Raw genomic sequence first — 27,567 nt, 5'->3', positions numbered from 1 at the left:
CAGTCAGTCACATACCATATCTGTGTGCACTGCTCAGGCTCAGGCCAGTGTGCTGCATCATCTATATATATTATATATCTGTCTGACTGCTCAGCTCACACAGCTTATAATTGTGGGGGAGACTGGGGAGCACTACTGCAGTGCCAGTTATAGGTTATAGCAGGAGCCAGGAGTACATATTATATTAAAATTAAACAGTGCACACTTTTGCTGCAGGAGTGCCACTGCCAGTGTGACTGACCAGTGACCTGACCACACTGACCACCAGTATAGTTAGTAGTATACTTATATTGTGATTGCCTGAAAAAGTTAAACACTCGTCGTGTGACTTCACTTGTGTGTTTTTTTTTTTTTATTCTATAAAAATAAAACTCATTCTGCTGACAGACAGTGTCCAGCAGGTCCGTCATTATATAATATATAATATATACCTGTCCGGCTGCAGTAGTGATATATATATATTTTTTATATCATTTATCATCCAGTCGCAGCAGACACAGTACGGTAGTTCACGGCTGTGGCTACCTCTGTGTCTCTGCACTCGGCAGGCAGTCCGTCCATAATTGTAATACCACCTAACCGTGGATTTTTTTCATTCTTCTTTATACATACATAGTTACATAGACATCTTCTCTTTATCAACCAGTCTATATTAGCTGCAGACACAGTACAGTACGGTAGTTCACGGCTGTGGCTACCTCTGTGTCTGCACTCGGCAGGCAGTCCGTCCATAATTGTATACCACCTAACCGTGGTTTTTTTTCATTCTTCTTTATACATACATAGTTACATAGACATCTTCTCTTTATCAACCAGTCTATATTAGCTGCAGACACAGTACAGTACGGTAGTTCACGGCTGTGGCTACCTCTGTGTCTGCACTCGGCAGGCAGTCCGTCCATAATTGTATACCACCTAACCGTGGATTTTTTTCAGTCTTCTTTATACATACATAGTTACATAGACATCTTCTCTTTATCAACCAGTCTATATTAGCTGCAGACACAGTACAGTACGGTAGTTCGCGGCTGTGGCTACCTCTGTGTCTGCAGTCGGCAGGCAGTCCATAATTGTATACTAGTATCCATCTCCATTGTTTACCTGAGGTGCCTTTTAGTTGTGCCTATTAAAATATGGAGAACAAAAATGTTGAGGTTCCAAAATTAGGGAAAGATCAAGATCCACTTCCACCTCGTGCTGAAGCTGCTGCCACTAGTCATGGCCGAGACGATGAAATGCCAGCAACGTCGTCTGCCAAGGCCGATGCCCAATGTCATAGTACAGAGCATGTCAAATCCAAAACACCAAATATCAGTAAAAAAAGGACTCCAAAACCTAAAATAAAATTGTCGGAGGAGAAGCGTAAACTTGCCAATATGCCATTTACCACACGGAGTGGCAAGGAACGGCTGAGGCCCTGGCCTATGTTCATGGCTAGTGGTTCAGCTTCACATGAGGATGGAAGCACTCAGCCTCTCGCTAGAAAAATGAAAAGACTCAAGCTGGCAAAAGCAGCACAGCAAAGAACTGTGCATTCTTCGAAATCCCAAATCCACAAGGAGAGTCCAATTGTGTCGGTTGCGATGCCTGACCTTCCCAACACTGGACGTGAAGAGCATGCGCCTTCCACCATTTGCACGCCCCCTGCAAGTGCTGGAAGGAGCACCCGCAGTCCAGTTCCTGATAGTCAGATTGAAGATGTCAGTGTTGAAGTACACCAGGATGAGGAGGATATGGGTGTTGCTGGCGCTGGGGAGGAAATTGACCAGGAGGATTCTGATGGTGAGGTGGTTTGTTTAAGTCAGGCACCCGGGGAGACACCTGTTGTCCGTGGGAGGAATATGGCCGTTAACATGCCTGGTGAAAATACCAAAAAAATCAGCTCTTCGGTGTGGAGGTATTTCACCAGAAATGCGGACAACAGGTGTCAAGCCGTGTGTTCCCTTTGTCAAGCTGTAATAAGTAGGGGTAAGGACGTTAACCACCTCGGAACATCCTCCCTTATACGTCACCTGCAGCGCATTCATAATAAGTCAGTGACAAGTTCAAAAACTTTGGGTGACAGCGGAAGCAGTCCACTGACCAGTAAATCCCTTCCTCTTGTAAAAAAGCTCACGCAAACCACCCCACCAACTCCCTCAGTGTCAATTTCCTCCTTCCCCAGGAATGCCAATAGTCCTGCATGCCATGTCACTGGCAATTCTGACGAGTCCTCTCCTGCCTGGGATTCCTCCGATGCATCCTTGCGTGTAACGCCTACTGCTGCTGGCGCTGCTGTTGTTGCCGCTGGGAGTCGATGGTCATCCCAGAGGGGAAGTCGTAAGCCCACTTGTACTACTTCCAGTAAGCAATTGACTGTTCAACAGTCCTTTGCGAGGAAGATGAAATATCACAGCAGTCATCCTACTGCAAAGCGGATAACTGAGGCCTTGACAACTATGTTGGTGTTAGACGTGCGTCCGGTATCCGCCGTTAGTTCACAGGGAACTAGACAATTTATTGAGGCAGTGTGCCCCCGTTACCAAATACCATCTAGGTTCCACTTCTCTAGGCAGGCGATACCGAGAATGTACACGGACGTCAGAAAAAGACTCACCAGTGTCCTAAAAAATGCAGTTGTACCCAATGTCCACTTAACCACGGACATGTGGACAAGTGGAGCAGGGCAGGGTCAGGACTATATGACTGTGACAGCCCACTGGGTAGATGTATGGACTCCCGCCGCAAGAACAGCAGCGGCGGCACCAGTAGCAGCATCTCGCAAACGCCAACTCTTTCCTAGGCAGGCTACGCTTTGTATCACCGCTTTCCAGAATACGCACACAGCTGAAAACCTCTTACGGCAACTGAGGAAGATCATCGCGGAATGGCTTACCCCAATTGGACTCTCCTGTGGATTTGTGGCATCGGACAACGCCAGCAATATTGTGTGTGCATTAAATATGGGCAAATTCCAGCACGTCCCATGTTTTGCACATACCTTGAATTTGGTGGTGCAGAATTTTTTAAAAAACGACAGGGGCGTGCAAGAGATGCTGTCGGTGGCCAGAAGAATTGCGGGACACTTTCGGCGTACAGGCACCACGTACAGAAGACTGGAGCACCACCAAAAACTACTGAACCTGCCCTGCCATCATCTGAAGCAAGAAGTGGTAACGAGGTGGAATTCAACCCTCTATATGCTTCAGAGGTTGGAGGAGCAGCAAAAGGCCATTCAAGCCTATACAATTGAGCACGATATAGGAGGTGGAATGCACCTGTCTCAAGTGCAGTGGAGAATGATTTCAATGTTGTGCAAGGTTCTGATGCCCTTTGAACTTGCCACACGTGAAGTCAGTTCAGACACTGCCAGCCTGAGTCAGGTCATTCCCCTCATCAGGCTTTTGCAGAAGAAGCTGGAGGCATTGAAGAAGGAGCTAAAAGGGAGCGATTCCGCTAGGCATGTGGGACTTGTGGATGCAGCCCTTAATTCGCTTAACAAGGATTCACGGGTGGTCAATCTGTTGAAATCAGAGCACTACATTTTGGCCACCGTGCTCGATCCTAGATTTAAAGCCTACCTTGGATCTCTCTTTCCGGCAGACACAAGTCTGCTGGGGTTGAAAGACCTGCTGGTGACAAAATTGTCAAGTCAAGCGGAACGCGACCTGTCAACATCTCCTCCTTCGCATTCTCCCGCAACTGGGGGTGCGAGGAAAAGGCTCAGAATTCCGAGCCCACCCGCTGGCGGTGATGCAGGGCAGTCTGGAGCGACTGCTGATGCTGACATCTGGTCCGGACTGAAGGACCTGACAACGATTACGGACATGTCGTCTACTGTCACTGCATATGATTCTCTCAACATTGATAGAATGGTGGAGGATTATATGAGTGACCGCATCCAAGTAGGCACGTCACACAGTCCGTACTTATACTGGCAGGAAAAAGAGGCAATTTGGAGGCCCTTGCACAAACTGGCTTTATTCTACCTAAGTTGCCCTCCCACAAGTGTGTACTCCGAAAGAGTGTTTAGTGCCGCCGCTCACCTTGTCAGCAATCGGCGTACGAGGTTACATCCAGAAAATGTGGAGAAGATGATGTTCATTAAAATGAATTATAATCAATTCCTCCGCGGAGACATTGACCAGCAGCAATTGCCTCCACAAAGTACACAGGGAGCTGAGATGGTGGATTCCAGTGGGGACGAATTGATAATCTGTGAGGAGGGGGATGTACACGGTGATATATCGGAGGGTGAAGATGAGGTGGACATCTTGCCTCTGTAGAGCCAGTTTGTGCAAGGAGAGATTAATTGCTTCTTTTTTGGGGGGGGTCCAAACCAACCCGTCATATCAGTCACAGTCGTGTGGCAGACCCTGTCACTGAAATGATGGGTTGGTTAAAGTGTGCATGTCCTGTTTTGTTTATACAACATAAGGGTGGGTGGGAGGGCCCAAGGACAATTCCATCTTGCACCTCTTTTTTCTTTTCTTTTTCTTTGCATCATGTGCTGATTGGGGAGGGTTTTTTGGAAGGGACATCCTGCGTGACACTGCAGTGCCACTCCTAGATGGGCCCGGTGTTTGTGTCGGCCACTAGGGTCGCTAATCTTACTCACACAGCTACCTCATTGCGCCTCTTTTTTTCTTTGCGTCATGTGCTGTTTGGGGAGGGTTTTTTGGAAGGGCCATCCTGCGTGACACTGCAGTGCCACTCCTAGATGGGCCCGGTGTTTGTGTCGGCCACTAGGGTCGCTAATCTTACTCATTGCGCCTCTTTTTTTCTTTGCGTCATGTGCTGTTTGGGGAGGGTTTTTTGGAAGGGACATCCTGCGTGACACTGCAGTGCCACTCCTAGATGGGCCCGGTGTTTGTGTCGGCCACTAGGGTCGCTTATCTTACTCACACAGCGACCTCGGTGCAAATTTTAGGACTAAAAATAATATTGTGAGGTGTGAGGTATTCAGAATAGACTGAAAATGAGTGTAAATTATGGTTTTTGAGGTTAATAATACTTTGGGATCAAAATGACCCCCAAATTCTATGATTTAAGCTGTTTTTTAGTGTTTTTTGAAAAAAACACCCGAATCCAAAACACACCCGAATCCGACAAAAAAAATTCGGTGAGGTTTTGCCAAAACGCGTTCGAACCCAAAACACGGCCGCGGAACCGAACCCAAAACCAAAACACAAAACCCAAAAAATTTCAGGCGCTCATCTCTAATAGGTAATGCATATTCTAACCTGGTAATGGCTACACCCATAAAACATTGGTCACATCTTTTTTGCTTTGCACAAGGGGGGTCATTCCGACCCGATCGCTCGCTGCAGTTTGTCGCAGTGCAGCGATTGGGCCGGAACTGCGCATGGCAGCTGTCATTGCCTAGCGATTGCCTCTGAGGCAGAGGCGGTCACTGGGCGGGAGCGGGCTGGACAGCGGCATTAAGCTGCCGTTTAGGGGGAGTGGTCCGGCCAACACAGGCATGGCTGGACCATTAGGGGGGTGGGCCGCGGCGGCTGCATGACTTCACACACAGCTGCTGTGGGCTGGGGAGTGACAAGTAGCTCCCAGCCAGCACGCTAAAACTGCGCTGGTCGGGAGCTACTCTTGAAGTGCAAAGGCATTGCCGCTGTGCAATGCTGCCTTTGCACTTCTGCGGGGGTGGCACTGACATACGGGGTGGACTAGCCCTGTGCTGGGCGTCCCCCCGTATGTCATTGTGAGTGATCGTAGCTGTGCTAAATTTAGCACAGCTATGATCAACTTGGAATGACCCCCAATAGTCCTTGATCATTTTCAGCACCATGCCCATACAGCCCTTAATTTATCACTGATTAAATTTGAGCTCATTCATTACAAGATGCTCCCATATTAATGATGAACAAAAGTGTCTCATCCAAGATGGAAGCACAGTAAAATCCCACTCCTGCATCCAGAAAACAAGAAGAAAGAAACACAGAAAAAAGAGAAAAGCCTAAGAGAGAAGAAAAAAAACGCAAGAGAGAAATAAATTATTTACATAGGTTGGTTTATTTTAATATATTATTAGTATATTATTGTATGTTTATATTAATATATTTTTATTTTATACTGTTAAAAATATATGCTATTGAGGGTGCATATTGTGTAGTATTATTTGTTCACACTGACATTTCCACCAAATTATTATTATTATCCTTTATTTATATGGCGCCACAAGGGTTCCACAGCGACCAATTACAGAGTACATAAACAAATAATCAAACAGGAAAACAGCAACTTACAGTTGGTGACAGTATAGGACAAGTACAGGGTAAATAAACATAGTTACATCAGCAGATGACACTGTATCAGGTGGCAGAAGACTGCTGGATTTGGTGCAGTTGAAGATTATTAAAGTAAGAAAGAATAAGCACATGAGGGAAGAGGGCCCTGCTCGTGAGAGCTTACATTCTAAAGGGGAGGGGTAGACAGACAGGGGTGACACAGATGGGGTACATAGAGAGCGTGGAACAGAGGGTTAGGATGAGATTTGGCTGGGTTTGGTGAAGAAGTGGGTCTTGAGAGCCCGTTTGAAGTTTTGTAAAGAGGTGGAGAGTCTGAGGGGGAGAGGTAGGGAATTCCAGAGAAGTGGTGTAGCACATGAAAAATCTTGGAGGTAGGAGTGGGAGGAAGTAATCCGTAGGCAGGAAAGTCGGCGTGCATTAGCAGAGCGAAGAGGACGGTTGGGAGTGTAAAGGGAGATAAGGTCAGAGATGTATATGGGAGAGGAGTGGGTGAGGGCTTTGTAAGCGAGTGTGAGAAGCTTGAAATGGATTCTGAAAGGGAAGGGGAGCCAGTAAAGGTCTAGTAAGAGAGGATAGGTGGAGGTAGTGCGTTTGGTGAGGAAGATGATCCGGGCAGCAGCATTGAGGATAGATTGGAGTGGAGAGAGGTATTTGTCAGGAATGCCAGTCAGGAGGAGATTACAGTAGTCCAGTCTGGAGATGACCAGTGAGTGGATAAGAGTCTTAGTAGCATCCTGGGTCAGAAAGGGTCTGATCCTGGAAATATTTTTTAGATGAAAACGGCAGGTTTGTGAGAGGTGCTGAATGTGTGGTTTGAAGGAGAGGGAGGAGTCAAGGATTACTCCAAGACAGCGCACTTGGGGGCTAGAGGAGATAGTAGTGCCATCAATAGATAATGAGATTGTAGGAGGTGAGGTTATGCAGGAGGGAGGGAAGATGATCAGCTCGGTTTTAGACAAGTTAAGTTTAAGAAAGCACTGGGACATCTAGGAACAGGTAGCAGAGTGAGGAGAGCAGGGGAGAAGTCTGGAGAGGAAAGATAGATATGGGTGTCATCAGCATAGAGATGATATTGGAAACCAAAAGAACTAATGAGCTTACCTAGTGAGGACGTATAGAGAGAGAAGAGAAGAGGACCAATGACAGAACCTTGGGGTACCCCTACAGTTAGTGGAAGTGAGGGGGAAGTGGAGTCATGAGAGGAGACAGAGAATGAACAGTCAGAACGGTAGGAGGACAGCCAAGAGAGGGCAGTGTCACGCAGACCAATGGAGTGAAGGCTTTGCAGTAGGAGAGGATGGTCCACAGTGTCAAAAGCAGCAGAGAGATCAAGTAGAATAAGTAGAGAGTAGTGTCTCTTAGTTTTAGCAGCATGGAGGTCATTGCATACTTTTGTAAGGGCAGTTTCAGTGGAGTGGAGAGGACGGAAGCCAGACTGGAATGGGTCAAGCAGTGAGTGTGAGGAAAGAAAGGAAGTAAGGCGGTTGTAGACAATACGCTAAAGGAGTTTGGAGGCAAAAGGGAGGAGAGAGATGGGTCGGTAGTTGGAGAGAGTCTTTGGATCAAGGGTAGGTTTTTTAAGAATAGGAGAGATGAGTGCATGCTTGAAGGCAGAGGGGACAGTGCCTGATGAGAGGGAGAGATTGAGAAGGTGGGAAAGATGGGAACAAGCAGAAGGCGAGAGGTAGCAGAGGAGGTGGGAGGGGATAGGGTTAAGTGGGGAGGTGGTGAGGGGACAGGAATGAATGAGGGCCATGACTTCCTCTCCAGATGCATGGGAGAAAGATGTCAGAGTAGGTACGAGGGATGGGTAGGGTAGGTAAGGGATGGGAGAAGGCTGGTTACTGATGGTCTGGTGTGATGTGATGTCCTGACGTATGGAGTCAATTTTGGATGTGAAGTAAGTGGCAAAGTCAAAAGCAGAGAGTGAGGAAGGGAGATGAGGTGGAGGTGGGCAGAGGAGTGAGTTGAGAGTGGCAAAGAGGCGCCGGGGGTTGGAAGACTGGGAGGAAATGAGATTCTTGAAGTATGACTGTTTAGCAAGAGAAAGGGCAGCACTGAAGGATGAGAGCATAAGTTTGAAATGGAGGAAGTCTGCCTTAGAGCGTGATTTCCTCCAGTGTCGCTCAGCAGTACGTGAGCATTTTTGCAGATATCTGGTGCATTTGGTTTGCCAGGGTTGAGGTGTTAATTTGCGAGGGTGAATAGTGGTTGGTGGAGCAACAGAGTCAAGAGCAGAAGTAAGGGATGCATTGTATGTGGAAGTGGCTTGTTCTGGGCATGAGAGAGAGAGAATAGGAGAGAGAAGTGAGTCAAACAGGGAGGAAAGGAATGTGGTGTCAATAGTTTCAATGTTACGCTTAGTGATGGTAGCCTTAGGAGGTATAGATGGGGAAGTCGAGAGAGGTAGGTTAAAGGAGAGCAGGTGGTGGTCAGAGAGGGGAAATGGGGAATTGGAAAAATCAGAAATATCACAGCGGTGAGTGAAGACCAGATCCAGTGAGCTCCCATTCACAGGGGAGGGTGAGAAGGTCCACTGGGAGAGACCAAGTGAAGAGGTGAGATTAAGGAGTTTAGAGGCAGGGAATTGTGTGGGGATGTCAATAGGGATGTTGAAATCGCCTGGGATAGTGAAGGGAATGTCAGAAGAGAGGAAGTGAGGAAGCCAGGAAGCAAAGTTGTCGATGAATTTGGAAGCACGCACATGGGTCAAACTTTATAATAGACTTATCCTCCAATGCTTACAGTATCCAGACAGATCAAATTCAACTCAGACAAATCCTTTCTATCAGAGTCATAACCATAGGCGTGCGCACAGGGGGTGCCTGGTGCGAACAGGCACCCCCTAATGTCCGGCACACCCCACATGCCTGTTGCTGCTGCCGCTATTCCCGACTCAGTCTGACACTGAACTTGAAGGGAGAAGAGCGCTACGCACGTCTCTCCTACCCCTCACTGTGTGTCCCCGTCTCCAGCAGATGTCTCTCGGCTGTCAGCCAATCAGAGCTTGCAGATTGGCTCTTGATTGGCTTACAAGCCGGCATCATTTTTCAAATGGCCACCGGAGACAGCCAGGGACTCAGTGAAGTTAAGCACAGGAGAGACGCGCGCTGCGCTCTCCTCCACTCAGCGGCAGAGAAGGAAATCAGTGGCACTGGCAACAAAGGAGGGTGAGCACATATGGGGGCATGTGTATCTGGCACCACTGGGGGCAAGTGTGTATCTGGCACCGCTGGGGGCAAGTGTGTATCTGGCACCACTGGGGGCAAGTGTGTATCTGGCACCGCTAGGGGTATTGAGTAAGGTGAACCGCTGGGGGCATATGTTTATATGGCTTTGAGTGCCAATAGACAGTGCTAGACATGCCCAGTAGGTGGTGCCAAACACACCCCTCTGATGGTGCACCCCCTAATAAAATGTTCTGCGCACGCCTATGGTCATAACAAGACATTTTGGTGTCCTGGGTGATAAAGTGCATCAGTGCTTTTATCCAACACCCCCCTCCCTCGCCGCCCCTATATTTCCACTATACAAGAAGAATAAGATCTGTAGTAAGCAACTTGACAATATATGTATTGTAAATTAGATTTGAGTGTAGGAAGTTCTAATAGATCTGGTGAGTAGAACGGTGTCAAGAGTTTTAAGAGATTATTTCTAGCGTCTATCATCTCTTTAGAAATTAAACAGACTGCATAAAAAAGGGCTTAAATTCATTTTACTATTTTAAAATATTGGCAAATTCATCTACAGTAATTGGAAGGTTTGTGAGATTTAATTGTTCTCATTATATGCAAGATTCCTGTTTCTGTGGTTTAGACTATTTAAGTTTTTCACCTGCATGTCAGATACAGTAGCATAGGAAGCATGACTTTTTGGAAAAATTAGGATTGTTTTTATTGAGACAGTAAATTCATTCAGTTCCTAATGTTTTGTGAATTGTTAATTGTATTTACAATTGGGCTGTAAAATAAAATTAATCCTAATTTTGCCTTTTGCTTTCTGTGGTGTAACCTTTATAGCAAGCACGTAAACAACCTTCCGAGTTCCCATGTGCATTATGTAACATATTGAATTATTTTAAAACATGTTCAGACTTGTATAGGTGGAAATAATGTTTTAGTTTTACATTGTAAGTATTATAGCACTCTTACTTCAAGACTCATATTTTAAAGTTGTCAGGTTGTTCATTTTATGGAGTCTATTCTTTCTTTCAAAGTTTTATTATACTTTGTCCCATAAATTCTTTGTCAGCATTCTGTAGGATAAAAATCAGATCAGCCATCTCTATCACTGTATTGGAAGGGCTTTATTTGTGATTGATAGAGAGGGGTGCATAATATACATGTATTGTAGCACAGTTTGCTCAAGAGTGTCTAATAGTATTCCATCAGTGACAGTGATGTTGGTCTGGCCATGTTTTGTTATCCACTGTAGAACTGTCTACATTTTGCAGGGCCCATTTCTCTACCAAGAATAAATTGATTTTAGGAGTATGTCAGATCATTGCTCGAATAAAAGGTGATGTCTTTGTCATACAACCGTTCACATGTCCACAGATTAAATATCTTTTCATTCTTTAACAAAACAATGAATTACATATATGCAGTATATATCACAAGTTCTCCTACCTTTTTTTTTTTAATCTCCCACATACAATAATTCAAAATTAGATGAACTTTGTGTTTCAGATCAACCAATTTGTCCGAACAGGGAGCTTGGATGATGTTATGTACACATCAGCTATATCTATCTTAAAGTATATCTGGTTATTAAAGGAAAGGTTCACAAAATAATAAATTTGGTAATAAACAATAGAATCTGTTCTGCCGAGGTTTGACTAATAGATATATTTTCTGGTTGCACTTAGATGACATTGCTATGGTATCAGTAAAAAAAGTAACATCTTGGCAACTATGCATATTACACATACTGTAAATCTAAAAATTCTCACTAATGGGCATATTTATCAAAATATTTTTTCACTAATATAATGTGAAAAGGGAGTTTTCACACTCTTTTCACATTATTTTTGTAGCACCTGAATGTATCAAATGGCTTTTGAAGAATGTTTTCATGAAAAACTACTGTAAACCCTTTAATTTGCATATTTTAGGTAAGCAGATCACATTTCCCATTCTTGTAATAGGAAATGCAATCTGCTTGAAATGTCCTAAGGGGAATTGTAAAAAAATGCAGGGGGAAACTTTGCGATAACAATGCTATTTGGGGATGGTGTTAAGCAAGGTTCACCAGTTCCCCTACCTTCTTCCAGTGATTTGAATGTTGTGGTGATACCATTTAAACTCAGCATCAATTGAATCCCCATTTGTATACAGTATTATTCTCTTTCAATATTTTAAGAGTTATGGCAAAATTATTTTTGTACTGGATGTTGGCAAATAAGGAAATGTTGGAATATGGATACTAAAGGAAGATTCTCTAGTACAGGGGTACTCAAATTATTTTGCTCTGGGACTACATTTGACAGTTACTTTTTTTTTACAGGACCCAAATAAGTTACCACCGGACAAGAAAAATATATAATTTATATAATTTTTATAGACATAACTCTTCATCTAACTTTAGTTATAAAAAAAAAGGCAAACGGGCAGGCTGTGCAAGGTAAGGTTGTGGGCTGGTGGAGTTGGGGCAGCAGCAGTTGCCTCTTCCTGTATTGACGCTCGTGCTCGGATAGGGTCATGGGCCGACAGTGTGTGTGAGTGATAGTGTGAGAGACTGACACTCACACACAACCACAGCCGGCAGCCTACGGCAGAATAGATGTTGTGGGTGGGAGGCGAAGGCAGGGCAGCAGAAGCTTGGCTGCAGTGCTCTCTACTCCTTTCCTTAATCAGGCTACCTGTGTGTAATTAAGGTGGGCGGGCTGGATCGGCCTCCAATTAGAAAAGCTGGAATGCAGTTCCACTTCTTATTGACCCACTTTAATCCCTGAATAGAAGGAGCATCAGTCAGCGCCGGTGCCCCCGAGCCACCATGGTATTGCTACTCCACTGTAGTATACCCAGAGATCACAGTAGAAATAGCCATATGAGTAAAAAGGTTAGGACTGCACACACTTGACAGATCACAAGTGTCTATAGTGAAAATCCATGTATATTCCCTTACCACTTGAGGCAAAAGCCATAGAAATTTTTTTTTCCTTGCTCAGCAGAGAGTCTTTGTACCAGGACGGTCTAATTTTCTATCCTCCACTCCAAACATTCTATAACCCAATTTTAACACCACAGAATTGTGGTGAAAAGATCACACAAAAAAGCTTACAGTCTGTCTGTCATCACATACTATGTTCTACAGGGATAAGTACGAAATCCCACTGGACGGGATCCCGGCGGTCGAAATACCGACACCGGAATCCCGACCAGCACAATCCTGACAGGGGTGGCGAGCGGAACGCAGCCCCTTGCGGGCTCGCTGCGCTCACCACGCTGCGGGCACGGTGCCTCGCTACACTCGGCACACTATTTTATTCTCCCTCTATGGGTGTTGTGGACACCTACGGAGGGAGAATATGTCGGGATTGTGCTGGTCGGGATTCCGGTGTCGGTATTTCGACCGCCGGGATTCCATCTGGAGGGATCTTGACCGCATCCCATTCTACATGTTACCACTCTAAAAATAACATATGTATAAAACCCTACTATGCGAGGTATTATGTCTGACACTGTGCAGCGTGCTATAGTGCATGCGCATGTAATTACAGTACACAGTCAGATCACAATTCCCAGCAGCCTCTGCAGTTACTTAAGAGGTAATGAGAAGGTCACATGAGCAGTGTCAGGAGGTAAGGCCAGTGACAAGTGAAGGCGAGCAGCGGTTGGTGGGTATGGGGCAGAGGTAACTAGCCTGGAGAGCAGAGCTGTGCTGTGAGGAGGAGAGTGCTGCTGTTGACTCCTATATTGCATCCTTGGGATCAGGACCCATCTACTAAACATTCAATCTACCATTATTAATGACTATTGGAAGTCTATGACAATAGCTGTTCTATTTATTTGACTTGCTAAGAAGTTGGACCACTTTCTTATTTATTGCTATGTGTAACAAAATACATTTTGGCATCTAAACAACTGTCTGTCATTATGCTGGGTAGGGTTACCAACTCATCCCTTTAATTCTGGACACATATTAATTACACAGGTTCTGTGGCTGACTGACTTCAAGACTCCATTTCACCTGGTTTTAATCAGCCATAGAACCTGTGTAATTAATATGTGTCCAGAATTAAAGGGATGAAGTGGTAACCCTAGTGCTGGGTTCAGTTTGTGAAGCCTGCCTCTCTGCTGTGGGTCAAGGGAAGAGGACACTAAAACATCAGAAGTAGCATTCAAGCCTTAGTCAGACTGAATCTTCATTCATGGTTGCACTCACTACTCAGATTTTGTAAGTACACCTTCGGCAACCTATAACAGACAATCACACTAGGGACTTACATGTGCACTGGACTATAGTTATGCAGGGACTTCTAGCTGTAAGACAGATCATTACTGATATCCATGCCTATCCATACCTATTCATTAATTTAGTATTCATTTAGTATCATTTATTTCTAATGTGAAAATCATATTAGCACAATTATAGCTTTCAATCTAAACTCCCTTTAATGCTAATATGGGGAGAGCATATGAATTTCACAGACATTGGGCCACTATCCATGATATCAGTGATGTGAGGCACCAGTGTTGACCATTGTGCCACCAGGACTATAATGAGACTGTTAGAGCAGTACTTTTAGCAGATGTACCTGTCTATAAGGTTCATCCCCTGAAGCTACCTTTTCAATACTGTTGATTTCAGGCCCCCAAAATAGAGGGGCTAATATGAGACTGCAAACTGGATGTGCACAATAAATCACTTCTCTTTTGCACTAGTAACTTAGATGGCCTGCCTTGTACTAGTTGCTTAGGCGACTTGCCCAGCACATCCATATCTGTTTTTAGAGACTACTCTGTAAATGCTTACAGTAGCTTTGCAGGAAGGCAGAAATACCCATAGAGGTACCCAAAAGTGTAAATGTCCCTACCTCTTTAGAACAATCCTTTTATTATTATTATTATTATTATTATTATTATCCTTTATTTATATGGCACCACAAGGGATCCGCAGTGCCCATTACACAGTACATAATCAAATGAGCAAACAAGAAAACAGCACTTACAGTACAAGACAATATAGGACAGGTATAGAAAACCGATGTTAGGTGCCATCAAAGGGAGTATGGAGTATAAGATAGTGTAAGTAAGAAAAGGAAAGGCACATGAGGAAAGAAGTCCCTGCTCTTGTGAGCTTACAATCTAAAAGGTGAGGGGGTAACAGATCGGAGTGACACAGAAGGGGTAGACAGTGAGCATAGATAGACAAGAGAGTTAGGAAGAGAGTTGGCTGGGTTTGGTGAAGAAGTGGGTCTTGAGAGCCCGTTTGATGTTTTGTAGAGAGGTGGAGCGTTGGATGGGGAGAGGTAGAGCATTCCAGAGATAGGGAGCAGCACGTGCAAAATCTTGTAGGTAGGAGTGGGAGGAGGTAATCAGTTGGCAGGAGAGACGGTGTGCATTAGCAGAACGAAGAGGATGGGTGGGAATGTAAAGAGAGATGAGGTCAGAGATGTAAGAGGGAGAAGAGTGGGTGAGGGCTTTGTAGGTGAGTGTAAAAAAGCTTGAATTGGACTCTGAATGGGAAGAGTAGCCAGTGAAGGTCCTGCAAGAGAAGGGATGTGGGTGTAGTACGTTTGGTGAGGAAGATGAGACGGGCAGCAGCATTGAGGATAGATTGAAGTAGAGTAAGGCATTTTTGAGGGAGGTCAGATAGGAGGAGATTGCAGTAGTCCAATCTGGAGATGACCAGTGAGTGGATGAGGGTCTTAGTAGCATCCGAGGTGAGAAAGGGTCTGATCCTGGAGATGTTTTTGAGATGGAAATGGCAGGTTTTTGAGAGGTACTGAATGTGTGGTTTGAAGGAGAGGGAGGAGTCAATAATTACTCCAAGACATCACACTTGGGGGCTAGAGGAGATAGTTGTGCCATCAATGAATAATGAAATTGTGGGAGGTGAGGTTATGCGGGAGGGAGGGAAGATCATCAGCTCAGTCTTAGACATGTTAAGTTTAAGAAAGCACTGGGACATCCAGGAGGAGATAGCAGAGAGACAGTTGGCGATATGAGTGAGGAGAGCAGGGGAGAGGTCAGGGGAAAAAAGGTAGATTTGGGTATCATCAGCATAGACATGATATTTTAAGTCAAAAGAGCTAATGAGCTCACCTAATGAGGATGTGTAGAGAAAGAAAAGGAGAGGCCCAAGAACAGAAACTTGGGGGACACCTACTGGTAGAGGGAGTGGGGAGGAGGTGGAGTCATGAGAGGAAACAGAGAAGGAACGGTCAGAAAGTTAGGACAGCCAGGAGAGAGCAGTATCACGCAAACCAAGGGAGTAAAGGATTTGCAGGAGGAGAGGGTGGTCTACAGTGTCAAAAGCAGCAGAGAGGTCAAGGATAATAAGCAGGGAGTAGTGGCCCCTGGATTTAGCAGCAAGGAGGTCATTGCAGACTTTTGTGAGGGCAGTTTCAATGGAGTGCTGAGGATGGAAACCAGACTGGAAAGGGTCAAGCAGTGAGTGGGAAGAAAGAAAGACAGTGAGGCGGTTGTAGACAATACGCTCAAGAAGTTTGGAGGCAAATGGGAGAAGAGAGATGGGTCAGTAGTTGGAGAGATTGGCTGGATCAAGGGTAGGTTTTTTAAGAATAGGGGAGACAAATGCATGCTTGAAGGCAGAAGGGACAGTGCCTGATTTGAGTGAGAGATTGAGTAGATGGGCAAGATGGGAATAGGCTGAAGAAGATAGGAAGCGGAGAAGGCGGGAAGGAATAGGGTCAAGTGGGGAGGTAGAGGGGGGTGAGAACAGGATGAGGACCATGACTTCCTCTCCAGATACAGGGAAGAAAGATGTCAGAGTTGGTAGGAGGAAAGGAGAGGAGGTGTTGAGAAATGGAGGAGGGGGGTTGCTCAGGTTCTGGTGGGATTTTATGTCCTGACAAATGGAGTCAATTTTGGATGTGAAGTAGGTGGCAAAGTCAACAGCAGAAAGTGAAGAGGGGAGTTGAGGCGGGGATGGGCAGAGGAGCGAGTTGACTGTGGCAAAGAGGTGCCTGGGGTTTGAGGATTGGGAGGAGATGAGGTATTTGAAGTACAGTAAGATTGTTTAGAGAGGGTAAGGACAGCAAAGTAGGATGAGAACATAAATTTTTAGTGGAGGAAGTCGGCCTTATTGCATGATTTCCTCCACTGTTGCTCAGCTGTACGTGAGCATTTTTGCTGATATCTGGTGCATTTGGTGTGTCAGGGTTGAGGTGTCGATCTGTGAGGGTGAATAGTGGTTGGTGGGGCGACAGAGTCAAGAGCAGATGTAAGGGATGCATTGTAAAGGGAAGTAGCTTGTTCAGGGCAGGAAAGAGAGAGAATAGGAGTGAGCAGTGAGTCAAACAGGGAAGATAGGGAAGTGATGTCAATAGCCTCAATGTTACGCTTAGTGATGTTAGTCTTAGGTGGTAGAGATGGAGAAGCAGATAGAGATAGGTTAAAAGTGAGCAGGTGATGGTCAGAGAGGGAGAACAGGGAGTTAGAGAAATCAGAAAGATCACAGCGGTGAGTGAAAACCAGATCCAGTGAGCTTCCACTCACATTGGAGGGGGAGGAGGTCCACTGGGAGAGACCAAGAGAAGAGGTGAGGTTAAGGAGTTTAGAGGCAGGAGATTTTGTGGGGTTATCTATAGGGATGTTGAAATCACTTAGGATATTGGAGGGAATGTCAGATGAGAGGAAGGGTGGAAGCTAGGAAGCAAAGTTGTCAAGGAATTTGGAGGGCATGCCAGGGGGACAGTAAATGACAGCTACTCGAAGATGAACAGGTTGGAAGAGGCGTATGGCATGGACCTTAAATGTAGAAAATGTAAGGGATGGTTCTGGTGGTATGAGTTGGTATGAGTAGCTAGAGGGTAGTAGGAGCCCAACAGCACCACCGTGGCGACTCCCGGGTCGGGTGATGTGTGAGAATGTGAGACCCCCTGCAGAGAGAACAGCTGGAGAAACTGTGTTAGAGGGGGTAATCCAAGTTTCAGTGATGGCTAGGAGATGCAAGGAATTTGAGATGAAAAGGTCATGGGTGGGTACCAGTTTATTACAGACAGATCTGGCATTCCAGAGGGCACAGGAGAGAGGGAGAGTGTCTGAGGGAGTGATGTGAATGAGATTATCAGGGTTGCTGTAGCATTGAGGTGATGTGGATTTAGAAGACAGGGATACAGAGGGTATAGTGAGGGTGCTGGCTCCTGGGCTAGGAAGGGACACTGCAGTAGTTGAGCATGGAGGGAGTAAAGTGTGGTACAGAGAGGTATGAGGTGAAGTAGGTAGGGGAGGGAGGGAGCAGGGCAGAGTGGTGGACGATTGGGCCCAAGGTAGGGTAGAGGTGAATGACAGTGGGGTGTCAGGGGAGGAGTGGAAGTGAGGCAGTGGAGTGGATGGGAGACAAAGGAGGGGAGAGAGAAGGAAATGTAGCAGACTAGGGGAGAAGGATAGAGGTGGGAGCAGGGTACAGAGAAAAGGATAGGGCAGACAAGCAGTGTTGGGGGTTGATAGTGACAGGCTAGACATGCTGTAGTGTGGATTAGGTAAATAGTATGATAAATTTGGAAATAGGAGTGGTGGTTGTAAGATGAACAGAGCAGTGGAATTGCAGAAATACAGGTGAAAGGGCAGTGTTGGAAGTGTTCAGTGGCAGTAATTTGGTTACAGCAGAAAGTTTATGTAGTTGCAGAAATTGAAGTAGAAGGAGGTGTTATAAATGAGAAGACATGAGAGGGTTAGCAAAAAGCAAAAGGTAATTCGAACTGGATTTGCAGGTGTGTAAAGATAAAATGATGTAGGTTCAGCATGTGCATGAAGATGTTTGTGAATACTGCATACTTTGTAAATACTTTTAATTTATTTGAACTTTTTTTATTTCCACGTAAAAACTTTGTGCATTTGTAGAGATTTTTTTTTTGCAATGGGCAAAGGTGTCCTAGAAATACTTTCTCTGCTGAAGTGCGGGTAAGAACTGGTTCCAACAATCAAGTTTTTATGATGAGTGAAATTGCTGTGTCATTACACAAATCAACACACAATGGGGTAAATTTATTAAGATTGGAGTACTATTTAAGATGGGATTTTGCCCATAGCAACCAATTAGATTCTACTTCTCTTTTATCTAGCACCTTCTAGAACAGGGGTTCTCAAACTCGGTCCTCAGGACCCCACACAGTGCATGTTTTGCAGGTCACCCAGCAGGTACACAGGTGTATTAATTACTCACAGACACATTTTAAAAGGTCCACAGGTGAAGCTAATTATTTCACTTGCAATTCTGTGAGGAGACCTGCAAAACATGCACTGTGTGGGGTCCTGAGGACCGAGTTTGAGAACCTGTGTTCTAGAACATAATACCTGGAATCTGATTGGTTGCTGTGGGCAGCATCCCGTCTTAAATAGAACTCCCTTATTAGTAAATACTAAATATACCCCTAAATGTGTGTGCTCTTAACTCCTACTCATTTTACCTCTCTGCCCATTTTGAAGCCTGCTTTCAGAATGCACTGCGCAACTAGGCAGAGTAGTAAGCTTAGTATTACAGTACTTAGCAATGAATGAACGCTACTCTCTAATTGCTGGTTCATTTTCTGTTCTACCTCACACCCCATGATCTTGCTCTGCAAACAAATGCCTTTTGCAAATAATTTGCAGTGCCTCAGCTGTTTTGGTCTAATAACTTTTAGGTATCCATCTTGAACTTTGCTTTTCCAAGATATACATTATTATGTTTTGTTTTATCTGCAAAATTCTGAATTTCTTCTCAGGTTTTAACAACAAAAATATTTAAAAATGTACACTTCATTGAAATATCTCATTCAGAGTTATCCATCTGAATTGCACAATCTATTTAAATTGGCCTAATTATAATTGCAATGTGGCAAAATTAATCTGATTAGCTTTGCAGAACACTTTTTCCAAAATATTTCTTATTATATTACAAACATATTTTCTAAAATAAATAGGGGCTTGCAGCCATGCCTGGTGCGTGCCAGCTAACATGTTTTTGATTTCAGTAAAGTAAACCAAATGTGACAATACTGTCAGCCAAGCAAATCCAAGTAAATACCTTTCTGTTGACAGTTACTGATTTATGTGGGAGAATATTAATGCTGTAAACTACTGTAAATTTTTATGTTTTTTCTCCAGATGTGCCTATAGAATGTAGAGACTGCTTTTATCTATTGTTATTTCCTAATAACTTTTTTTACACATGAATAGAAAATATTAAGAAATCAAAAGGTGGCCATATTAATTATCAATGAAAAAACCTTCACTACAGGGAAGGTTCCCTATTTCATTCTGGATATTTGGTTTAGTTAGTTCAATGATGATCTCTCATATATTTGCTGGACATCTTCCTCATGCCCACACTGACAATCTGGTACCTCTGGGATTGGAGAACATTAAGGGAGAATTTCTACAGTCAGGCATGGTGGATTATTCATTACTGTATAAATGTGTTGGGTAACACCAATAACCTTTTACGTTCAGTTGTGGAGATCCCATAGCCAACCACTTTGCTCTTGTCCTTGAAAGTATGATAATGTTTGATGGGTAAATGTGTGTCTCTCTATGTATCTTTCTCTGCTTTGCCTGTATTTGACTATGTCATTGTGACATTGATCCCCTGGGCAGGCTTTGGTGGATCGTCTTTTGCTGTAAAACTACTTCTCATGAAGACTATCCCTAGCACAGGCATTTAAAACATGTGAACTCTGAGGTGGGAGGCAGATTAATGACTGCTCTGCTTTCCTGAAATTTTTCCTACACTGGGTCCAAGTTGACCCTCCTCCATTATGTGACATAATAGAAGGAGATAAGCTCTACTTGTCAGCCCACGAGTCTGAAGAAAATGGGCCAGAGCAGTAGCAGTTTCTGCAAACCATTTCCTTCTCCAGTCACATCAAATGTTTGAATAGGAAAGAGTGAAAGTGGGGAGAGGAGGGGAGTAATATAGAAGCCTAAGGTAGAATATCATGGAGAAAGATAAGATATTGAGGAAGGTGAGAGATAGCGAATGCTAGTTATTTTTTCTCCAATCATATTTGTTAAAAGACCAAAGGGGAATGGTCTCTGTGTGGTAGGTGATTCGGCTGACATGGAGGTCCTAGCTCATCGATGTTTGGCTCCAGTGACTTATGCGGCATACCTGTCAGCATGGGAACTATAGAGCTTACTGTTTTCTCTTGCATTGGGGGAACAGAGGTAAGAGTTCTAATTCCTTGATCCTTGCCTGTGTCTGGAAATTGTATACTTACAGTAAATTGAGGGCATATGTAGCGAAGGTGTTTTGGGGGGATTTTGTGTTTTTTGTGTTTGGGGACTTTGTGGGTTATTCCAGTTTGTTAGCAAACCAAAAAAGCACACTAATGAGCAAAATCATGTAACATGTGCAGAGAGATTAAAATTTGGGTGAATTATATTGTTTCTGTGCATTGTTAATACTGCCTGCTTTATTTTTACACTGCAATTTAGATTTCAGTTTGCACACACCCCACCCAAATCTAAATCTCTCTGCACATGCTACATCTGCCCCACCTGCAGTGCAACATGGTTTTGCCCATTAGTGTGCTTTTTTTGTTTGCCAACAAGCAGTAAAAAAAATGCCTCCCCCCAATAAACAATCTAACATGCGCGCCCCCCCATATAAAAAAAAACAATTTTGTGCGCTGGCGAGGGAATGTGGCCTTGCTAAAATGGGTCTGGCCTCACTAAAATGGGCGTGGCCTCACTGGAAAATAATACCTTACTTCCCAGTTTTTGACCCTGCACCAACAGACTTTGACCACCACAGGAAATAAAAACAATTCACCATATTAAGCCCCACACAGTAATGCCCCTTGCACCATATTATGCTCCCTGCACCATATTATGCCACACACCGCAATGCCCGTGATACATTATGTCCTACAGCAAGACTCCTAATTACTTTTAAATTACCTGCTCATTGCCAAGGGTTTCATGCTCTAGGTTCCATGCTCGTTATCAGGGGTTCAATGCTTGTTGCCAGGGGTTTCATGCTCTGGCTCTGGGTGTCATACTTATTCCTAGGGGTGTGTAATGCTCGTTGACAGGAATAATGCTTATTGCCAGTGGTAAAGCTTGCTGTTTGGGGTGTATACTCACTGGCGCCAGCCACCAGCGCTGCTATCCTGCTCTCCCTCCTCCCGCCCATAGTACTCCACTCGGTGGAGGGGGGGGTCAGAGTTTCATAAAAGGATGCGGTTGCATTGTGATGTCAAAACGCAACTGCATCATTTCACGAAACTCGACCCCCTGAGTGGAGTACTATAGGAGGGAGGAGGGGGAGCATGATAGGAACCAGCATGTGCCGCGACGGGTACTTCATGCACTGCCTATACATATTATGCATCCCAGCAATATTATGTCACCCCCAGCCATTTTACGTTACCTCACACTCATATTAGGCCCTCTAGTCATATCATAACATCTGACAGAACCTAGCGCTAACTGAATCTCCCCATATAATGTCAGCCGAAGTGCCAGGACCACATAGGGCAGTATCATACCAGAGGACAAGGGTGCCAATTCACATCCCTTCCAATTAAAGATTAAACGTAAGAACTATGCCCACAGATGTACATCAACACAGTACTGATGAATTACAGATTATTATTGTTTTGTGCTGTAAAGTGCACAAACCCATCCTGGCCAGGTGAAGCACACAACACTTATTTTTATAGACAGAATGAAGTACTAAGAAAAAAAAGGTACTGTGTAAAAACCTGCCTGAATTAAAAAATACCTGTTTAAAAATACCTGATTAAAAAATAGAATGTTACCCGGTTTCCTGAACTATGCAACAAACTGATCTAATTCTACTTCACACTCTTACAAATGGTAATTAATGAAACGCTAATAATTCATTAACAGACAGCAGGAAACAGACCCAAAAAGATCTTCTTGAAACTGGCTGGACATTGTACAGCTTTATTTTTGAACAATAAATGTTTGTGTTACCTATGACTCATGGGCTACTGATATGTACCTATTTATCCAGCTTTCTAAAGCTTTACTGCAAGTTAGTTAATTACAGTATTTTAAAGGTTTATTAAGTATACTATGATAGTGTAAGTTAAGGAAGACTCAGGACTAAAACATTATTGAATTGTTTATTGAATTGACATTGCTTTTATCCTATAACCCATGTCTGTGATATTTAGTCTGATACTCATCCCTTTAGATTCAGTTTTCCTTGCTCCATTATATAAACATACAGTACGCCATAAAATAATACTACCCCAGTACATTTATATTGGGCTTGTTTTAGAAGTTAAATTAGCTCTTATTACTATAACTAAAAATGAGTTGCTAATAAAATAAATTATTAAGTACATTTTGTATCCTTAAAAAAAATACTACCTTTTATTCTGTTCAAACAAGCAAGATAGCATGGACAGCATGCAAAACATATTTTACATAATGAATCAGTGGGCTAGTGTTCTCCTTTTCATACTGCCTCAAATTTTTTTGAATGAAATTTATTCAAAATAAAAAACTAAGAAATCACATGTACATAAGTATTCACAGCCTTTGCTCATTACTTTGTTGATGCACCTTTGGCAGCAATTACAGCCTCAAGTCTTTTTGAATATGATGCCACAAGCTTGGAACACCTATCTTTGGGCAGTCTCGCCAATTCCTCTTTGCAGCACCTCTCAAGCACCATTAGGTTGGATGGGAAGCGTCGGTGCACAGCCATTTTCAGATCTCTCCAGAGACATTCAATCGGATTCAAGTCTGGCCTCTGGCTGGGCCAGTCAAGGACATTCACAGAGTTGTCCTGAAGCCATGTCTTTGATATCTTGGCTGTGTGCTTAGGGTCGTTGTCCTGCTGAAAGATGAATCGTTGCCCCAGTCTGAGGACAAAAGTGCTCTGGAGCAGATTTTCATCCAGGATGTCTCTGTACATTGCGGCATTCATCTTTCCATCTATACTGACTAGTCTCCTAGTTCCTGCCACTGAAAAACATCCCCACAGAATGATGATGCTGCCACCACCATGCTTCACTGTAGGGATGCTATTGTCCTGGTGATGAGCAGTGTCTGCTTTCCTCCAAAGATGATGCCTAGCATTCACGCCAAAGAGTTCAATCTTTCTCTCATCAGACCAGAGAATTTTGTTTCTCATGGTCTGAAAGTCCTTCAGGTGCATTTTGGCAAACTTCAGGTGGTCTGCCATGTGCATTTTACTAAGTAACAGCTTCTTTCTGGCCACTCTGCCATACAGGCCTGATTGGTGGATTGCTGCAGAGATGGTTGTCCTTCTGGAAGGTTCTCCTCTCTCCACAGAGGAATGCTGTAGCTCTGACAGAGTGACCATCGGTTTTGGTCACCTCTCTGACTAGGGCTCTTCTCCCTCGATCGCTCAGTTAGATGGCCGGCCAGCTCTAGGAAAAGTCCTGGTGGTTCTGAACTTCTTTCATTTACAGATGATGGAGGCCACTATGCTCATTGGGACCTCCAAAGCAGCAGATATTTTTCTGCACCCTTACCAGATTTGTGCCTTGAGACAATTCTGTCTCGGAGGTCTATAGGAAATTCCTTTAACTTCATGCTTGGTTTGTGCTCAGGATTGCACTGTCAAGTGTGGGACTTTATATAGACAGGTGTGTGCCTTTCCAAATCATGTCCAGTCAACTGAATTTACCACAGGTGGACTCCAATTAAGCTGTAGGACCATCTCATGGATGATCAGTGGAAATAGGATGCACCTGAGCTCAATTTTGAACTTCGTGGCAAAGGCTGCCAACACTTATGTACATGTGATTTCTTCGTTTTTTATTTTTAATAAATTTGCAAAAATCTCAAATAAACGTTTTCACGTTGTCATTATGGGGTATTGTGTGTAGAATTTTGAGGGGAAAAATGAATTTATTCCATTTTGGAATAAGGATGTAACATAACTGGAATGTAACATAAATGTGGAAAAAGTCAAGCGCTGTGAATACTTTCCGGATGCATTGTATGTAAAGGGAGGAAAGAAGCACAAAAATATGTTAATGTAATTTCTAAATGCACAAGCGTTGCTTAATTTTCACCCTGTGGCACACATGTATAGCACCCATGAAATGATGTGGTGGGGGTATCCCCCCTCAACCAGGCATTCACAATGGTAGAAAAGGGTTAAGTATCTCAAAACAATATCCCGAGAAGACAATCACCATCACACTACAAAGTATGGTGGGGTTGCCTCTCAACAGAACACTCACAAATGCAGTGCTAAAAATAAGCACATTGGGCCTTCCTTCCTTCCTTCCTTCCTTCCTTCCTTCCTTCCTTCCTTCCTTCCTTCCTTCCTTCCTTCCTTCCTTCCTTCCTTCCTTCCTTCCTTCCTTCCTTCCTTCCTTCCTTCCTTCCTTCCTTCCTTCCTTCCTTCCTTCCCAGAGTAACTCCAGTTATAGAAGCATAGAAGTCAGAGAGAAGGTTAATATAAAGGCTTAATTTTTATTCAGTATAACAACAAACAGCAGATAAAACAACAGCAAAAGGTGAGACTCATACCGAGACGTATAAAGGCAGCTGTAGATGTAAGAAATGGCCCCATTGATAAGTGTGTATTCCTTTTCTCCTCAGATATGGTCACCAGATAGTTCCAGTGCAGACTTCCCCACCTATGCATTATGGACCCAAAAGTCTTTGTCAAGGTGTAGAGGAAGTCTACAGGTATGCACTATTATTCCCTACTAGCTTGGGTAAATAGATCCAGGTCAACCTTTTGAACCTCTTAACCTTAAGCATACTAATTATCTGTCGAACTTTTTACCCTGTCGAACTTTTGCATGTTGACAATTTGGGGTCAAAACCTATTGACTGTCTACCTTTTAACTGTAGATTTAAGTGGAATAGCCTCCCATCAGAGGTGGTATAGGCTAAGACTGTAGAGCAATTTAAACATGCTTGGGATAGGCATATGAATATCCTTACAAAGAATTAAGGTTCAAAAAGGGTTGAGATTGCCTAAAGGATAAAAAAAGGGGGGCAGACTAGATGGGCCAAGTGGTTCTTATCTGCCGTCAAATTCTATGTTTCTATGTTTCTATCTGTTAACCAGATACTGCTTTAAAGATAGATAGTGACAATGTTTGATTTAAAATCAACTATATTAGTTAAGGGCAAGATAACAAATTTGACTAAACCAGAATAATGATACATTATATTTCTATTGTATAAGATTTGTATATGTACAGTATACTAGTGATGGAAAGCACTGAGTCAGATAAGTCAGCTGTGTTCTTTTTCACGTGCCTCAAGGGATAATATTGAAGAGAATGCATGAGGGAGCCGAGGGAGTGAATGGTGAGGAAAGAAAATAGTCTTGAGGGAAGTGAAGACAATGCCTCAAGTTTTATACAGATATAAAGGATGATGTGTAGGGCAGGTTCGGGACCTTGTGGTGCCGAGTCCAGTCAAAACAGGGTTAGTGCGCGCCAAAGGAAAATAAAAAACCTGATTCATGCTCTTTATATTATCTGAAATTTTTCCTTCTTATAATAATGCCCCTGACACATTATGCCATACACTGTAATGCCCATTACACATTATTTCACACACCATAATGCCCATTACGCATTATGCCATATATCATAATGCCATTCCACATTATGCCACACACCGTAATTCCCATTCCACATTATGCCACATACCGCAATGCCCATTGCACAGTATGCCACACCTCATAATGCCCATTACACATTATGCTACACACCATAATGCCTATTACAACTTATGCCACACACCGTAATGTCCATTACCCATTATGTCACACACCATAATTCCTATAACAATGTTTGCCACACACTGCAATGACCATTACACGTTATGCCACACCGTAATGCCCGTTTCATATTATGCCACACACCATAATGCCCATTTAATTACCTGCTCATTTCCAGGGGCTAATGCTAGTTTCCAGGGGTCTCATGATCGTTGCCAAGGGTTTCCTGCTGTGGGTTCCATGCTCATTGCCAGATGTTTCCTTCTTGTTGCCAGGGGTCTTATGCTTGTTACCAAGGGTTTCATGCTTATTGTCAGGGGTTTCATGCTCTGGGTTTCATGCTCATTGCCAGGGGTTTGCTGCTTGTTGCCAGGGGTTTCATGCTCATTGCCAGGGGTCTCGTGTTCATTGCCAGGGGTTTCCTGCTTAATGCCATGGGGTTCATGCTCATTGCCACAGGGTTGGCATGGGAAAATATACATTTCTGCATCTTCTTCTGCCACCAGCTGCATACTACCTGCACCCTGGCTGTATCAGGCACCATGGGCTACGTGGGTGCCCGCTGGAGCCGACGCCATTGAGAGAGACAGTCAGATGCTAGAGGTCCCAATTGACCACTAGCATCTGTTTCCCTGCTCTCCAGATGCAGGAGGTCAAGTGGAACCTCTAGCATCTAACTGTCTCCCTCAATGGCTTAGGAGGCAGCAGGCACCCACGCTGTTCATAGCGCCTGCTGCAACCCGGGGTGCGGGTGGGTGGCAGGAGCTTGCAGGGTGACTGCATCTGTGTCCTCATGTCGTAGCATGTAGCCCACAAATGTTTGACAGCTTTATTTTTACACTGCAATTAAAATTTCAGTTTGAACACAGCCCACCCAAATCTAAATTCCTCTGCACATGTTACATCTGTCTCACCTGTCGTGCAGCATGGTTGTCCCCATTTCCTTTCTATTTTGGTTTGCTTCCACATCTTTTCCAATCTTTTCCACATTATTCCAATGACAATGGTAATGTGAACTTTCTTGCTAGTCTAATAGCTTACACTAAATATAATTTTATAATGAGCATTTTCTTCTTCAAACCTGTTTAATGTTTTTTTTTTTTTACAAATTACTTGCATTAATGCTTATTACATAACATGCTGGTGAATATGTAGGATTCTTATTGTTTTTATTCCGTGTCTAGCAGTGGCCAGGTCTATCTGTAATCAGCCTAATAAAGAAGTCAGATAAAGCCAGCATGCCTCTCTTTATAGTTCCCTTTTGTTTATAATGTTCATTGAATGCACATACTCTTAGAGAGGGGGACGGAGGAGAGGATTACTGTAAAACTGAAGTTGCCTAGAAACACAATGATATGAATAGAAAATATAATTAATCTTTTGGTACTGAAAAAGAATTTTCCAAAAGTGTCTAAATAAAAAAAGGTGTTTGCTGTTAAAAGACAAAAATGAA

This window comes from Pseudophryne corroboree, chromosome 4 (assembly GCF_028390025.1).
Source record: "Pseudophryne corroboree isolate aPseCor3 chromosome 4, aPseCor3.hap2, whole genome shotgun sequence".
Classification (NCBI taxonomy): Eukaryota; Metazoa; Chordata; class Amphibia; order Anura; family Myobatrachidae; genus Pseudophryne; species Pseudophryne corroboree.
The sequence above is the reverse complement of the archived record's forward strand: the minus strand, read 5'-3'. Positions refer to the sequence as shown.